This window comes from Bidens hawaiensis, unplaced genomic scaffold, assembly GCF_021521415.1.
Source record: "Bidens hawaiensis isolate Kalapana, Puna unplaced genomic scaffold, B.hawaiensis_p1.1 tig00039693_1, whole genome shotgun sequence".
Taxonomy (NCBI): Eukaryota; Viridiplantae; Streptophyta; class Magnoliopsida; order Asterales; family Asteraceae; genus Bidens; species Bidens hawaiensis.
Window position 1 is genome coordinate 35,564 of NW_027496999.1, and position 7,414 is coordinate 42,977.

Genomic DNA, 7,414 nt, shown 5'->3' on the forward strand with positions numbered 1-7,414 from the left:
ATATCGCTAACAACGCAGGTGCGGAATCCCTGCGCAGGTAGTTACGAGTGTAGAGATAGAACCACACGAGCAATAAATCAACCACGTTATATTGATAACCGAACACGTGACTCACGGTCACTATTACAGAAAATAACACGTAACACCAATATGAAACACACTGAAACAAACCCTAAACGACCAACACTCAAACTGTTTCAGCGAAACAGTTTTATACCAACACTCAAACTGGAATCTCATGTTCCACTGAATCATCCACAATCTCACCTTCTTCTAATACATCTTCCACATTAATCTGTTCTCCAATCCTCTCAATCTCATCCATAGGCAACACGTCGTCATCATCCATCAACTCATCGTCCTCCTCCTCATCCAACTCCTTCAAAGCATCGATAACGTCTTCAACATCAGCGTCGTCATCCACAACTACAACATCATCACCAGCTGCATTTGTAAGGTTCCTGGACGGATCGTACACGGGATATCGCTAACAACGCAGGTGCGGAATCCCTGCGCAGGTAGTTACGAGTGTAGAGATAGAATCACACGAGCAATAAATCAACCACGTTATATTGATAACCGAACACGTGACTCACGGTCACTATTACAGAAAATAACACGTAACACAAATATGAAACACACTGAAACAAAACCTAAACGACCCACACTCAAACTGTTTCAGCGAAACAGTTTTATACACGACAACTTCGCCATTGGCGAAGTTGTCCATAACTTCGCTAATTCAACAAGTTCGCCATAGCGAACTTGTTGACAACTTCGCGTATTACCAAACAATCATAAACAAAACATAATTACATTACAGACTCGATTACAAATGCTAGACTATGAACTACTGACACACATGTACCAACAGATCTGCTTTACATTAGCCCTAACATCAATTGAATCAAACATAAACAGATTTGATCGATTTAAGCTATTAGGGTTTATTTTGGGATTTCTGAATGATTAATATTTATATTTTTGTTTCTAATGTTTAAACGTGTTAGTAACCAGCCTAGATGGCTGGTGCACTTTTTGTTAAGGCATGGAGATGGCTGGAGACGCAGGTTCGATTCCCCCAGCTCGTCTTTTTGGTTAATATTTTTATAAGCTGTCTTTTAATCATTTTTAATAAATAATAATTATAATAATCAATAAATAAAATATATTTTTTTAAAAACTGACAATATTACTTGTGTTTTTCCGCATTTTGTTAAATATTATGTTCATGTGTGTATATATATGTATATATAGATATAAATAATACAACTTGTTACGTTTTCTAAGATTTATATAAATGAAAGTTTATTAAATATATTTTGTAGGGTTTTAATTAAAAAGTATAATCTTGTTATTTAACATATCAAAGTATGGGTATAAGATTTAATAAAGATTTTGACAAATATAAATTATATAAATACCTTAAATGTAATTTTTAGCCTAAAATAATTATTTGAAACAAATATCTTTATATAATTTATCCAAAGTCTTATAAATATTTACTTAAGTATTTTCGGGTAATTTTGTAACTAAAATAATATTATTTATGAGAAACCGTTGTTAAATAAAAGTACTAAATTAATTATAAATCTAAGTAATATTTAACTCTCGTAAGAATACCCTAGATCATCGAATCCTGAACTTCTATCTAGCTTTAGATTCGTTGTTGAATCCGTATTTACTTTTCCCGCAATTATTGTTACTTAGGATTTCTCGTCGGTAATTTCTGAAGAGCATCGTTTACCGCTTTCGTACCTAATCATTATCCCTTGCTCAATTTCTAAGGTGAGTATTTCACTCCCCTCTTTTATTTATTTTAACTGTTTTGGGGACATATGCGTTCGTCGTTATTGTTATATTATATATTACTCAACCGCAACTGTTATTCCTTGTGTGTTTATCAGTTTCCCTAACTTGCTATTTGCTTACTTGCTTTATTTGAACGTTATTGCTTACTTCGGCAACCGATGTCCATTTTATGGCACGGTTTACTCCTTGCTTGGTAACCAATGTCCATATATATGGATTGGTTGAGCCCTTTCTTTATGGTTTGCTTTCTTTATAGTTGTTTGGTTGTTATGTGCTATAGTTTATCTGTATATCTCACATGAATAGTTTGCACTTTTACTTATTATTATTATTATTATTATTATTATTATAGTGTTTTAAATATGGTGGTATACTCACTCAACCTAGTGTTGACAAAACCTATTTATATTTTTAACGCATATGCAGGTTATCGTGTGACGTGATTATCAATATTGTTTGAAGTAACTTAGGATGCATGTTAGAGAAGAAGATACAAGAATAAAATTTTGGATGTTTATGTTACTTGTTTATTTATGAGTTTGATGTACTTGACTATTTAATAAAATTTAATAGATATTGACACTTTATTGCATAATAGTACCTTGAGAGTTGTGACAATCAAATCAAGCCCCGACAGTTCCGCCTTAGGTTGGGGTGTGACAGATTGGTATCGGAGCCGAATGTTTAAGATAGGTCGTTGGTGGTGCCATAGTAACATGCTTAGAAGCCCCATACGTGCTTATCTGTTTGCCTTATGTGTTCAAAATTAATTGTTTACAGGTTTCTTAGATAATTATTTAATGATTATTTGTTATTGTATTGTTATGAACACACACACAACTCCGAGGCTATGCCTCAACCTTCAAAGAAAATTTTTGGTAAATATTTTAAATTAAAGTAAATTGTCTTTTTGTTATTGGGAAATTCCTTAAAAATTCCCTACTTTTGTTTTTACTCCATCTTAAGGCTAGGTAGTATGACAAGTTCCTCTCGGCCAAAGAGGAATACAACTGTCATACGACCGACACCTTAGGTTGATTTTAAGCCGAATTCACGGTGGTTCATAGTTAAACTCGGTTTTTCGATTATTGTGTTTTGTTATTTAAATGGTTAGTTGGGTGAAAAATCATGGAACCCATGGGCACTCGTACTATCTGTTTCTCACTTTGTTTTATGCTTTTTTTGTTGGAGTCATCATACGTGGTGATTCACGAGATACCCCAACTACCCATATTTTTCTCTCGTTTATTCGTTATTTAGTTTGGTCGGTCAAAACTCCATGTAACGCTCATGGGCCGACAAACTCCATTGTATTATTAATTCGTTAATTAGTTGGGACCGTTAAAACGTTATGTAACGCTCATGGGCTGTCAAACTCAGTTGTTTTTATTCATTAGTTCGTTGGGCCATTCAAATTGCTATGGAAAGCTCATGGGAGGCAAACATCCACATATATATTTCGTTTGTTTATTATAAAGTTAACTTAATCAAATAAAAATCTAAATTTTAAACTGACCTTATCTCCTCATCAAATTATAACGCATTGATCTATTTAACTACATTACTCATGAGTACTTACACAGTGTACCCCCTCATCTTATAATCTTTTACTTATGACGCAAATCCTCTTACTCCTTAAGATAACGTTATTATAAGTTATCTACATAATTAAACATTTTATTACTCTAATGTTTTCCTTCACTTGTTGTTCATCATATAAATCTTTATTTTTGGTCCTCATAGGATGTCTCATCTAAGAAATCACCGTCGTCCTCAACATCAATAGTCTAGTCCTTTTGACCACCGCATGTTTAGCCAAGGAGTTAACTGCTGCAACCTCTAAAATAAATTCAAATTCAAAACATTAATACAACAAATTCAAACTTTTTCATTAACTTCCATGATTGAAATTTTGATTCATTTACCCCTACTCATCCTCGCAACAACAACGACAACAACAAGCACAAGTTTAATCATAAAAACTATGTTGTTAATAAAATCAAACATCAACATCGACAAAATCAAAGTTTCCTGAGCAAGAAACTCTCCATCGGTATTCACTCGTTATGCCCCAATAATGCCTTTCGTCATTTGACTCAATCCTCATGCCGTTTTTGCACCCAATGTAATCGTTTCGATCATCCTTGCATATACTTTCCCTACACCGCCTAATGCACAAGTCGTCCCGCAAAAGCCTACCCCTCATGATCAACCTGATGCCCCTACTACTCGTACTTGCAACCATTCAGGAGACCCTAATCCTCCTCGTGATGTGTGCCCTCAGATTATCCAAACTACTCAATTTCAAACTATATTTGCACCCTACTACACTACCCATCAATTCCAAACATGACGATCCCTCATCCTTCAATCTCCTTTCATCAAGCAAGATCATTCATACGTAACCCAAACTTACCAAGTTCCACACCCGCAAACTCAAGTTTACCAAACTTACTCTAATCAAACCACCCTCTTGCAAACCGTTCACGCTCAAGTTATTCAAGCAATGCCGAATCAATTTACCTTGATCGCTCAAGCTCTCATGGATCAAATTACTCAAGATGCTCAAGTTTCAGGGTTCCAAGACATGTGCAACTGAAGATTTAAGCTATTAAGAAGACTTTGTCGCTTGTCGTATTCTATCTTAGTTGAATTAGATTTTTGCTTCGTATTGACAATCTAATAAATTTTGGATTAACTTTTTTATGAATGTTTGGAATACTAATTAAGATTTCCTGTTATTATGCCCCCCGAGTAAAGGTTGAAACTTATCGAAGGGTTGTTTTATAAACTTCCCCATTTTAAATAACCAAACTATAAACTTTTGTTTATTTAAAGATGTCTCACTTAAACTCCTTTCCCTAAAGGATTTCTATTTTTAAAAATTATATTCTCAAACATTTTATAACCCACACAATGGGACGAACCATGTGGACCATCCGACGATAAAAATAATTATGGTCCGGAACATAATTATTGAAGTCCTTGCATGGAAATCATGACGTGTAAGATTATGTGTCATAATATAGAATCGAAAGTAGTTGGGATAACGGTACAAATGTAAAGATGATAAGGACATGGTGGATACACCGCTGGTACATCCAATATATAAGTGCCCTTATCGGATTTTCATTTGGAGCGCTGTTTTACTATTCAAAGTTTTGTATTATGATTAATTTTAAAATTTTCCTATCCACAAAAATTTAATGGTTTTGTTATAGTATCCTTTAATTTCGGGACGAAATTCCCTAAAGTAGGGAGTCTGTAACAACTCGGACTTTTCATAATTAATATTTTTATTTAAACCCGACCTGCTTTACATTCGATAAATTTCACCAATAAAATATCGTGTTTATCGAATAATTATTATTTTATTATTTATTGTTTATCTTATTTTTTAATAGTAATATATATATATATATATATATATATATATATATATATATATATATATATATATATATAAATTTCAAAGATATGCATTTTGTACCCTTAACTATTCTTTAACCCATTTCTGTTTCTACCTTAATATTTCAGGGACTAGTTTGCAATTTCTATTATATTTTATTCAGAAACCCATTTACTCTTTGACCCAAACCCATTTCAAGGTCCAAACCCATGACCCAATGTTTTCCTTGCACCTTAATCTTCGTTTGTAATCTTGGAATTTAATTAACAATATGATTCACCTTACCTTTTATGGCTCACCGACAAACATAATTATGTTAAATTGTTCAAATATGATTCGTAATTATTATTTTCTTGGCCGACATTAACCATCCTTAACCCGTTTTTGATTATACGTTATAATGATCATAATAATTCAATTAAACTCCCATATACTAACCTTATAGCAGCACCTATATACCCTCTACGATTAATTTGATTATATCAACCTAAAAGGGGTCGTTCTTGATCGCGTTCTAGCCGTCACTGTTGTGCCATAGTTCATCGTCCATCCAAACTCATTTAAGGTAATTAGTTACATGTAATAGTTCGTTTTGATATGCTTTATATTAGCCCTAACATCAATTGAATCAAACATAAACGGATTTGATTGATTTAAGCTATTAGGGTTTATGTGATTTTGGGATTTTTGAACGATTAATATTTATAATTTTGTTTCTAATGTTTAAACGTGTTGGTAACCAGCCCAGATGGCTGGTGCACTTGTTGTTAAGGCATGGAGACGGCTGGGGACGCAGGTTCGATTCCCCCAGCCCGTCTTTTTGGTTAATATTTTTATAAGTTGTCTTTTAATCATTTCTAATAATTATAATAATCAGTAAATATAATATATTTTTTTAAAAACTGACAATATTACTTGTATTTTTCCGCATTTTGTTAAATTGTATGTTCATGTGTGTATATATATGTATATGTAGATACAAATAATACAACTTTTTAAGTTTTCTAAGATTTATATAAATGAAAGTTTATTAAATATATTTTGTAGGGTTTTAATTAAAAAGTATAATCTTGTTATTTAGCATATTAAAGTATGGGTATAAGTTTTAATAAAGATTTTGACAAATATAAATTATATAAATACCTTAAATGTAATTTTTAGCCTAAAATAATTATTCAAAACAAATATCTTTATATGATTTATCCAAAGTCTTATAAATATTTACTTAAGTATTTTCGGGTAATTTTGTAACTAAAATAATATTATTTATGAGAAACCGTTGTTAAATAAAAGTAGTAAAATTAATTATAAATCTAAGTAATATTTAACTTTCGTAAGAATACCCCAGATCATCGAATCCCAAACCTCTATCTAGTTTTAGACTCGTTCTTGAATCCATATTTAATTTTGCCGCAATTATTGTTTCTTAGGATTTCTTGTCGGTAATTCCCGAAGAGCATCGTTTACCGCTTTCGTACCTAATTATTATCCCTTGCTCAATTGCTAAGGTGAGTATTTCACTCCCCTCTATTACTTATTTTAACCATTTTGGGGACATATGCGTTCGTAGATATTGTTATATTATATATTACTCAACCACAATTGTTATTCCTTGTGTGTCTATTAGTTTGCCTAACTTGCTGTTTGCTTACTTGCTTTATTTGACCGTTATTGCTTACTTCGGAAACCGATGTCCCTTTATGGCATAGTTTAGTCCTTGCTTGGTAACCAATGTCCATTTATATGGATTGGTTGAGTCCTTTCTTTATGGTTTTCTTTTTTTATAGTTGTTTGATTGTTATGTGCTATGGCTTATCTGTATATCTCACAGAAACAGTTTGCACTTTTACTTATTGTTATAGTGTCTTAAATCTGGTGTTATTCTCACTCAACCTAGTGTTGACAAAACCTATTTGTATTTTTAACGCATATGCAGGTTATCGTGTGACGTGATTATCAAGATTGTTTGAAGTAACTTTGGATGCATGTTAGAGAAGAAGATACAAGAATAAAATTTTGGATGTTTATGTTACTTGTTTATTTATGAGTTTGATGTACTTGACTATTTAATAAAAATTAATAGATATTGACACTTTATTGCATAATAGTACCTTGAGAGCTGTGACAATCAGTTCACGCCCCGACATTTCCGCCGTACTTTGGGGTGTGACATAACTAATGATGCCAAGACCA